This window comes from Macrotis lagotis, chromosome 1, assembly GCF_037893015.1.
Source record: "Macrotis lagotis isolate mMagLag1 chromosome 1, bilby.v1.9.chrom.fasta, whole genome shotgun sequence".
NCBI classification, from domain to species: Eukaryota; Metazoa; Chordata; class Mammalia; order Peramelemorphia; family Peramelidae; genus Macrotis; species Macrotis lagotis.
The window spans coordinates 96,401,795-96,412,951 of record NC_133658.1 but is presented as its reverse complement, the minus strand read 5'-3'; the positions used below and the strand labels follow the sequence as shown (position 1 = coordinate 96,412,951).

General features: G+C 35.4%; 1 long non-coding RNA gene across 1 annotated transcript; it reads right to left on the bottom strand.

The window, feature by feature from the left end:
• Positions 1 to 576: 576 nt before the first annotated feature.
• LOC141513878 (uncharacterized) lies at positions 577 to 11,157 on the bottom strand. Its single transcript, XR_012475900.1, has 4 exons — positions 10,879 to 11,157; positions 9,266 to 9,307; positions 9,105 to 9,157; positions 577 to 680 (listed from the first exon to the last, which is right to left on the bottom strand). It is a non-coding gene; the product is annotated as an uncharacterized LOC141513878 (long non-coding RNA).

The following is an 11,157-nucleotide window of genomic DNA, read 5'->3' as shown; positions in this document are numbered from 1 at the left end:
ATATATATATATACATATATATATATATACCTTTTTCGGTGCTTTTCTCACTTTTTTCTTAGGTTTTTGCAAGGCAAATGGGGTTAAATGGCTTGCCCAAGGCCACACAGCTAGGTAATTAAGTGTCTGAGACTGGATTTGAACCCAGGTACTCCTGACTCCAAGGCCAGTGCTTTATCCACTATGCCACCTAGCCGCCCCCTTTTCTCACTTTCTACATGATATGTGTTAGTCTTTTCACAACTTGTTAAGCCATTGCCCAATCAATGAGCATCCTCTCAATTTCCGGTTCTTTACCACCACAAAGAAAACTTCTATAATTTTTGAGAACATATAGGTTATTTTCCTTTTTGTCTAATCACTTTGGAAAATGGACCTAATAGTGGTATTTCTGGATCACAGGATATTCAGTTTTATAATTCTTTGACCAGAATTCCAGATTGTGCTACAAAATGGTTGTTCCTGTTCACAGTTCCACTAACATTTTTATATCACTAATAATTCTTTTAAAATATAAATATTTTTATTTTTTAAGAAAGATTTTATTTATTTTGAGTTTTACAATTTTTCCCCTAATCTTGCTTCCCTCCCCCTCCCCCACAGGAGGCAGTCTGTTAGTCTTTACATTGTTTCAATAGTATACATTGATCTCAGTTGAATGATGAGAGAGAAATCATATCCTTAAGGAAGAAAAATAAAGTATAAGAGATAGCAAAATTACATAAAAAGATAACAGTTTTTCCCCCTAAGTTAAAGGTCTTTGGTCTTTGTTTAAACTCCACAATTATTTCTCTGGATACAGATGGTATTTTCCATCACAGATACCCCAGAATTGCCCCTGATTGTTGCACTGTTGTAATGAGCAAGTCCATCAAGGTTGATCATCACCCCCATGTTGCTCTTAGGGTGTACAATGTTTTTCCAGTTCTGCTCATCTCACTCAGCATCAGTTCATGCAAATCCTTCCATGCTTCCCTGAATTCCCATCCTTCCTTGTTTCTAATAGAACAATAGAGTTCCATGACATACAAATACCACAGTTTGTTAAGCCATTCCCCAGTTGAAGGACATTTAATTGATTTCCAGTTCTTTACCACCACAAACAGGTCTACTATGAATATTTTTGTACAAGTATGTTTTTACCCTTTTTCATCATCTCTTCAGGGTATAGACCAGTAGTGGTATTTCTGGATCAAAGGGTATGGACATTTTTGTTGCTCTTTGGGTGAAATTCTAAACTGCTCTCCAGAAAGTTTGGATGAGTTCACAGCTCTACCAACAAAATATTAGTGTCCCAGATTTCCCACATCCCTTCCAACATCAATCATTGTCCTTTCTGGTCATATTGGTATGTCTGAAAGGTATGAGGTGGTACCTCAGAGATGCTTGAATTTGCATAAAATATAAATATTTTTAAATAGTAAATGGCTCAGAGGTAAAGGAACACTAGTATTGGAGTCAGAAAGGTCTGAATTCAAATCTGACCTCAGATACTATCTGTATAACCTTGGGCAAGTCAAAGAAATGAAAACACCACAAAGGTGGCCTGAGACCAAAACCCCCTCATCTTATCAGTATGTGGTTCCATGGTAATTGATAAAAATAGTAGTAGCTTTGCTGTCAAATCTGTTTGATTTTTTATCTAATTGTTCTCCATAGTTTCATATAAAAAATGATTTACAGATTGCATGGCCTTTAACTGAGTCTCAAGTTATCTTTCTGTGAACTCTTTTCCCTTTAACCATTCTTCATTGTTTTGTGAGGAAACATTGCTCACATTTGTTCTCTGAAGCATTTTGCACTTTTGTTCAACCCAAGAATTTCCCTTGGCTGTGTTTGTTAATGAGATTAAGTATTTACTAGTTAAAGTGAAGGTGATTTCTGAGTTATTTTGGTCTTCTCACTGTGGCCATTATTTTACATAGTTTAAACTTTTGTAAAAATGATGATAATCAAAATAAACATTTTTTCTTAGCCTTTTTCTGTTTTCTGAATCAATATTCTATTTGAATACATCAAGTTGGAGCCTTATGATTATAATGGTACTGGGTTTTTTGTCTTTATCCTTTCTTTTATGCCCCCTTTTCAGTGTTGATTTTGACCTTTGCCCTAACAGGTTGGTGGTCTGACCGAAATGAGACAGCTGCTTCAGAAATGACTAGTCCATCAGTAACCAGTCATTTCCTGTCTCAAGATATTACCAAATTCACTTATGTGTGTTATGTTATTGAGTACTTTCAATGTCTAGTGACTTCTGAAACACTTCTCAGAGAAAGATAAAGGATGAACATGTGGAAGACATCTGATGTTTCCACAAGCTTCTAGTCTCTTTAATGTATTCTGAATCATATTGTCCAGCCTATCTTTTTTTTCCTATTCTCCCCCTGTCATCTTCACAATGAAGTCAGAAAATATCAATGTATTTGTTGACCGAGTTTGGAGGATCTTGTCAAGTGTAACAAAGAATTTTTCTACTTCTCCATCTTCTACAACAGATGTTGGCACATAAGCTTCAATTATCTTCATGGTGGTCTTTCTTGCTTATGCTCATCATGAGTACTGCAATACAAGACTGACCACATGTACTATGAAATGATGTTTTTTGTTGCTTTGTGGAGCACAACGAAACTAGCTCTGCCAATTACTTTATTTTTCTCTCCAAGGTGAACCTGTTAACCATCCTTCCACTTAACTATAACTTCCTTATGTTTTCTGGTTTCATTTACAGTGAAAATGTCAATATTTATATGGTTCAGTTCCTCCAGTAATTTATCAACTCATTGGGGTTGGACATAGATCTGACATTTAAAGTAATTAATGTTTACAGATGGTCTGAAAACCCTTTGCCCCTTTCCCACCACTCTGCTACTATCACTGCAAGAAGAAGAGGGACACAGAGAATTTAACTATTTCATATTTTTCTTTGCTTCATGACTTTTTATCATCAAACAAATTCAGCCACATCGTCTCCATATGAAGGAAGAGTGTATTCATGTTTACAAATCTCCTCCTGACATATCAGGTACTATCTATGGTATAAAACTATTTGAAACCTTTACATTTGGTAGAATCTTCGAAAACTGGTGTTAGACTAAGATTTGTTCCATATCACAATGAGGCACTAGAGCCTACCACATAAAAATACTTAATAAATGTTTATTGACTGCTTAGAAAAGAGATAAAAAAGCACAAGTAGTACCCAGTTCCCTTGGTCATGGACCCCCAGAACGCTACTGTGTACTTTGTGGCCCACACTATAGCCCATCATAAGCCCCCACTGAAGTATTGACTTCTACTAATTGGAAAAATGATGCACATTTTAGAGCAAAGACAGTTTTTTTAAACTATACAGTAATAGTATTACCACAGAATATCACAATCATCAAACAGTGGTATCATATAGAGCTGGAAGGAATGTCTTATCATCTTATTTTACAGACGAACCAACAGAAGCACAAAGAAGTCAAATTACTTGTCAAGTTGATGCAATCACTAAAGTATGTTTTGAACTCAAGCCCTCATAATTATTAATCTAACATACTATCCACTATACCATAGTTAACTCACTTTCCAATGAATTTACTGTCCCACAAATAAACATTTATTCTAGCAGCAACAAGGAGTTTGCATAAGGATCATCCATTGGACATATAAATATAAAGAATGTGTTGCCACACATTCATGGTGGTAACCACACTGCTGCAGAGCTACCTATGTCTTCTGGCTATATATCACTGTACTGCCCTCTGATGAGTCTTTTCTTTGCTGGAGGCTATGTGGATCCCTCTGGGTCTGGGTTTTACTTCTCTATTCTAACTTTTTTTCACCTACCTCCAATACCATATAATACTTACACATCATTCAAAGGGAATGCTATGGTTAGTAATCCTCTACTTGGAGGAGAGTGCCATAGCTCTCTGTTAGCTCTTCCAACTACTTGTGGCAACCACAGAGGAGCATTGAGCTTTCTAAGCTTCTTCCCAGTATATGCTTTATAAGGATTTTTTTAGAAGTTATGAAGGGGATTAGTAGAGAGGTGTCAAACTGAGGAAAAAATGATTGGCTGAAGAAACTGTTGAGGGACCTATATTAGGACAGAATTGGGTCATTGTATTCATTATATTCTATAGTTCATCTAAACCTGCACTGTTACTGATTATAATCCTTCTCAACTCTTTTTCTATAGATCTAAATCCTAGCCATGATACATGGAGGTTTCAGTTCACAATTACCTCCAAGGGAAACCTTTTATTTATCTTCCCCTAGCTGGTATTTTTAACTCCATTCATCCTGGCACTAGTCCTCACTGATTTCCTGGAGGTAGAAGGAGGTTCTTTCACTGTTGCATGTATACAAGTCTTGATTCCAAAACTAAATCTTTTCTCTTTTATTTTTCATAGAGATATGAACTGGAAGAGTAGAGTCTGCTGAAAAAATTTTCCACAGAATTGAATTCAACCAAATTTCTGCTTCGCCTGTGGCAAAGTTTGTAATATATGACCCACCAGGATTTTCACCTGAAAAGGTGAGATATAGATTAAGGAAAAGTTGGAGATGGTGGTAGAGTCAGTGGAATCATGCCCACTATTCATATGTTACAGTAGCAGCAAAGTTTATAAAATGTATAATAGACACATTTTTCCAATTAGGAATGCTCATTCAAAAAGGGAAGAAAACCCAACAGTAGAATTCCTTTAGTCCCTTTCCCCTATACCCAATATCCTGCCTTATTCCATGACTCCAGATAATCACTAAGGTAACTTCTAATTCTAAAGTTCTACGATCAGATTCCCATATGCCGAAAGGCCTGACTCTGTACAAAGACCCAAAGTTGCATGAACAATTCATCAGAACTGGTTTTCATCTTTTCTTAAAAGCAGAAGGAATTCAATCACTTGGGTAATTATATGACTGCCTGATATATTCATATATACTCGACAAATTTTAAAACACTGTAGTAAGATTGTAAGATGTAAAGGTGGGAAAATTTAGTCCATGGTCTAAAAGTAATTACATAGATAGATAGAGATAGAGATGGAGATAGAGATAGAGATAGAGATAGATAGAGATAGAGATAGAGATAGAGATAGAGATAGAGATAGAGATAGAGATAGAGATAGATAGAGATAGAGATAGAGACAGAGACAGAGATAGAGATAGAGATAGATAGAGATAGATAGAGATAAATAGAGATAGAGATAAAGAGTATAGATAGAGATAGAGAGAGATAGAGACAGAGACAGAGACAGATATAGAGATAGAGATAGAGATAGAGATAGAGATAGAGATGTAGATGTAGATTAGATATAGAGATAGAGATAGAGACAGAGACAGATATATAGATAGAGATAGAGATGTAGATGTAGATGTAGATTAGATAGAGATAGAGATAGAGACAGAGACAGATATATAGATAGAGATAGAGATAGAGATAAAGAGTATAGATAGAGAGAGATAGAGATAGAGATAGAGACAGAGACAGATATATAGATAGAGATAGAGATAGAGATGTAGATGTAGATTAGATGAGATAGAGATAGAGATAGAGATAGAGACAGAGACAGAGATAGAGATAGAGATAGATAGCGATAAATAGAGATAGAGATAAAGAGTATAGATAGAGATAGAGAGAGATAGAGATAGAGACAGAGACAGAGACAGATATATAGATATAGATAGAGATAGATAGAGATAGAGATGTAGATGTAGATGTAGATTAGATATAGAGATAGAGATAGAGACAGAGACAGATATATAGATAGAGATAGAGATAGAGATAGAGATAGAGATGTAGAGATGTAGATGTAGATTAGATATAGAGATAGAGATAGAGACAGAGACAGAGATAGAGACAGAGATAGAGAGAGAGATAGAGATAAAGAGTATAGATAGAGATAGAGAGAGATAGAGATAGAGATAGATAGAGATAGAGATAGAGACAGAGACAGATATATAGAGATAGAGATAGAGATAGAGATAGAGATGTAGATGTAGATGAGATGAGATAGAGATAGAGATAGAGATAGAGATAGAGATAGAGATAATTTGGAAAACAATACACAGAGAAGTAAATAAGGAGGTAATTAATAAAAAACAGTAATAATAGCATTCATAGCATCTATTATATGCCAGAGACCATGCTAAGGATTTTATAAATATTACCTCATGACAACATTGGGAGGTAATTCCTTTTATTATCCCCATTTTACAGTTGAGGAAACCAAGTAATAGAGGGTAAGCAACTTGCTCAGAGTTGCACAACTAGTAAGCTTCTGAGGCTGGATTTGAACTCAAGTCTTTTTGCTTTCAGGTCTAGAGTTCTATGCTCTTCACCACCTGAGCACTAACAATATATTTCATAGATAGCTAGATAGACAGACAGACAGATATATGTATGTGTGTATATCTAGTACTAACTCACATTTATGTAGTGATTTCCTGATAGTAATGCTATAAAGTAGGGACCAAAAGTAAGCTGTGGTCAGCAGACCATCATATGTTAAAATTTCAGTGTTAGCATTTACACCTTGAAAAATCAGCAAATGCTGCAAACCAGGACTCGATTTGTTTTGTTCATTACTAAACTAAGAAATTTATGGTGAAAATGTTAATACCATATTGAACCTAAAAATATGTCCTGTATGATTTTTCTGGCAATTATGAAATATTTACCTGACCATCTCTGCTAAGATACCATTTTAGAGATGGGAATAATGAGCATCATTCATGTACCCTTGATCATACAATTAAAAAACATCTAAGCTGAAGTTCTAATCTTGATCTTCTATGGTGGGAATCCACAAATGTCTATTTTTGAGCATACATATATGCTTATGTATATATTAATATGCCTTGTAAACATATTTTGGAATAAATATATGTGTGATTGATTGATTGATGATTGGTTTTCATTCTCAAAGAAGGACATGACAAGCACATGAAATGAATTTGAGTAAGAGGATGCTGTGCTAGGTCAACAGTCTCACTTTCTCCTCCAGAGCCATCTGGGTTCAGTGGACAGATATAGATCAGGAAGATTGGAGATGGCCCTGGAAGCAAGGCAATCAGGGTTAAGAGAGTTGCCCAAGCTAAAGAGGGTCGTGTCTGAAGTCAGATTCAAACTCCCATGGTCCTGACTCCAAGGCCAGTGCTCTATCCGTGCCACCTCACATTATGTATGAATTGTATTATGAGTCGTTTATATGTCTGGGTTTCTGCCTTTGTTTGGAACCCAAAGCCCAAATACTGCCATTGCCATGAGAGACACCACTCAAATAATATTGCAAACCCAATTTAAACCCTGATATCTTCTCTGCAACATAAGAAGACCTCATCCTATAAAATTCCCAGCATTGAATCCAGACCACAGTGGTCTGGATTCATCTGGAGAATTTGCATCTGTTCTTCCCAGAATCCAACTTTGGACTGATGTAACCAGTATTGCTCCCCTCTCCAATTTTTGCATAGATTCATACTCCTCCTGTCACTTGACTGGTTAGCTTTAGAATGAAATTTGCTATTTTTTTATTTTTTAAAAGCTCTTTATTGACTAAACTCACATAATTCTATTTGTGTCTTTTATGAGTAGTTGGGCAATCAGCCTATTTTGGAGAAAATGGCAGGTGGTATCTGTTATAGGATTCTAAGAATTACTATTCAAGGACTAGTGAGTCATCGATCAATATTCGTTTTAGGAGGTCAGAAATTGGAATTAAAAACTGAGGATTTCATCAGAGGGTTGTTTCTGATTATCCTATGAATTTCTACCCTTTCTTCTCATAGACTGAACCAAGTGAAGACTTTAGATCCTGGGTCAAATGGTCCATAAAGATAGATACAAAAAGACTTGAATGCAAAAGAACAAGGAACTGTAGGAACCTAGATTCCCAATTCAATGCTAGTTTTGTTTGTGACCAAATTATGAGATCTCAAGGAGCATTGCTGTTCAGTCATTATAGTTGTGTCCAGTTCTTCATGACCCCATTTGGTGTTTTCTTCTCAAAAATACTGGGGTGGTTTGCCACTTCCTTCTCTATCTTATTCTACAGAGAAGGAAATTGAAGCAAATATGGTAAAATGAGCTGCCTAGTGTCTAGGGGAGAATTTGAATTCAAATCTTCCCAAGTCCAGGTCTCAAATTCTGTCTGCTGTGTTACCTAACTGTCCACATGGAGAATACAAAGTCTATAAATAGCTCTATTATTGACTTGCCTCTTGTGCCTGAAATAACCATCTTGCTCACTCCTTTGGGTAGACACTAAAGATTCCACTCAAAAACAACTATATAATTTTGAAGAGTCATGAAGTTTCATTGACATATTTCTGTAGAGAGGCTATTAGAGGTATTCCTAACACTTAGAGTCTATGAGCATAAATATTTGTGCATCCACATAGGGAAAACATGAGAATGCATGTGCTTTCATACATAAAAGTGGATTGTGGAATATGTCAACATTTACATGTATGAGTCATATATAAATATATGAATAAATTGTTCAAAGATATAAATGTAGTTACATAGGTATGAAATTCATACATGTATTCACATACACACACACACACACACATACACAGCTGTGTATGTGAGATGCAAAGCCTTGTGACCCCTTGAGAAAGCTGCCGGCTTTCAGTTCCAGACATGGGGTATTGACTTTGGCAAGATATAGGTGAACTGAGGAGCAAGTAAAGTTTATAGAAACTGACATCCTGAGTCACTTAATAGTAGCTAAAAGGTCCTTAATAGGACGCTAATGATGAGGACTCTGATTGGACAAACATCTCATCATTTATTTTTCATGGCTACCCTAAGGACTCTACTGCTGGGGCAAGTAAGAGAGGGGGCAGCAGGGAAGCAGGAAGTGATATTTCCCAGTTATGAATTGTCAAAGGGCCATATTTCATGGATATGCTATTACAGCTGTGAAATGACCTTTTAAAGTGAAATAATAGCCCCAACCAACTTTTATTATCTTTTAATGAAAAGTCTTGCAGGCTGATATGCAAAGGTCACTGGACAAGACAATGTCCATTATATTATCCACAATTCTAAGAAGCAGACATTATCTACACCACCAGTTATTATAGGATCTTCAGAGAGGACTTACCTAATTGATACTTTCCCATAATGGTGGTCCTAGGCCAGAGATAGTGGTATTCTCTAAAGGAAAAATAATTAGGTAGTGAGATGGATAGTGTGCCAGACCTGGAGTCAGGAAGACACCTCTTCCTGAATTCAAATATAGCCTCAGGTACTTAGCCACATTACCTTGGGCAAGTTACTTAACCCTGCTTGCTTCAGTTTCGTCATCTGCAAAATTAATTGGAAAAGAAAATGGAATGAAAAGTCAGACGTGACTGAAAATGACTAAACAACCATAAGAGAACCAGTAGAAATTTTCCTACACAATGAATCAATATTCCTTGGTGTTTTAGATGAAGTACATGGAATCAGTTATAAATCTTGATCTTAGGGTGACAAAAATACACTTATTTATAGGGAATAGAAATGAGGAACTATGGGAATGAGATATTACATCTATCATGTTTGAAGCAATTTTACAAACACAGTCATTTGAATACTAATAAGAGTAAAAATAACTGCTAGCATTTACATGTGCTAAGGTTTGCAAAGTACTTTATTTATGCTATTTCATTTGGTCCTCAAAAAAATCCAAGAATAGATTATTATTATTATTATTATTATTATTATTATTATATTCATTTTACAGATGAGAAAATTGTGACTGAGAGAGATTAAGTGAGATGTCCATGATCACACAGTCAGTATTCAAACTCAGGTCTTCTTACCTCTAGGTTCAACTTTCTATCCATTTTTATTGGGAGAGGAGGGAAGAGTTCTTAGGAGTATATGGGAAAATAAATACCTTTTGTTCTTAAAAAAAATCATTAGTAAAACTTGAACTTCCCTGCAAGAATCACTTGCAATGAAAGGTTAAATCTCCATAAGTGAAGAATATATTCATAAAAATGAGGTCATGGATCCAGTGAAATATGAATTCATATTTTCTTTTTTAAAAAAATCTAATTTTAGGTTCATAACTTGAATTTAGGAGAGTTCTATTCAGAACAATAAAATATTTGTTGAGCTACTACTGTTTGAGACAACTAGAAAGATGAGAAGGGAACAAATTCCACAAAGTTATTAGTAGGTAGCCAGCTCTATATAACATTCTGTGGGGAAACAAGAGAGGACATAATTTATATTCAAGGATATTACCATCTACTTGAAGCAGCTAGATTTACATACATGAAAGGTTAAACAATAATACTCAACCTGAGTCTCAGTTTTCTCAACCACAAAATGAAAATAATAATACTTATAAAATCTAAATGAAGTTATGTGCAAGATACATTCCAAATTTGAAAATGATATTATATTTATGTTAGTTATCATTTTTAAAAGATAAGGAATATAAAGGAGGGTGGTGTACTCATCCCAATTAAATCATTTCTCCTTGGCATATTGAAATAAGTATATGCTTGGACTGCAATCCATCAACATGTTTTTATTAGGTACCAACTATGAGTTTACTTCTACTAAGTACTTTGGAGAATCCAAAAAAAGTGAAAGAAACAAAAAAAAGTTCAATTTCCTATGTCTGCTCTGTATCATTTGCCTTCTTAGGCAAAATTTTATTTATGTAATTATAAGAAATCTATGTATACACACATACGTGTGTAAAAATTGAAAACAAACTAAATGATAATAGGGAAATAGGAACAACATGTAAGTGGTCAAAGTTTATGAATAAAGAATTATCCAAAGAATTGCAAATCATTAAGAACCATATAAAAGAACATATAAGGGGCAGCTAGGTGGCACAGTGGATAAAGCACCAGCCCTGGAGTCAGGAGTACCTGGGTTCAAATCCGGTTGCAGACACTTAGTAATTACCTAGCTGTGTGGCCTTGGGCAAGCCACTTAACCCCATTTGCCTTGCAAAAACCTAAAAAAAAAAGAACACATAAAATCTCTTATTAATAAGGGCTTGGGTGGAGGGGGATGGGTTGTCAGTCCTGATATTATACCCAGTAAGTTGACAAAGATCATTATTAGATGGGGAACAGTTAAACTGGAGGGGTTGGGGAAAGATAAACAGACTAATGCATTGTTGGTGGAGCTGTGAATTGGTCTAA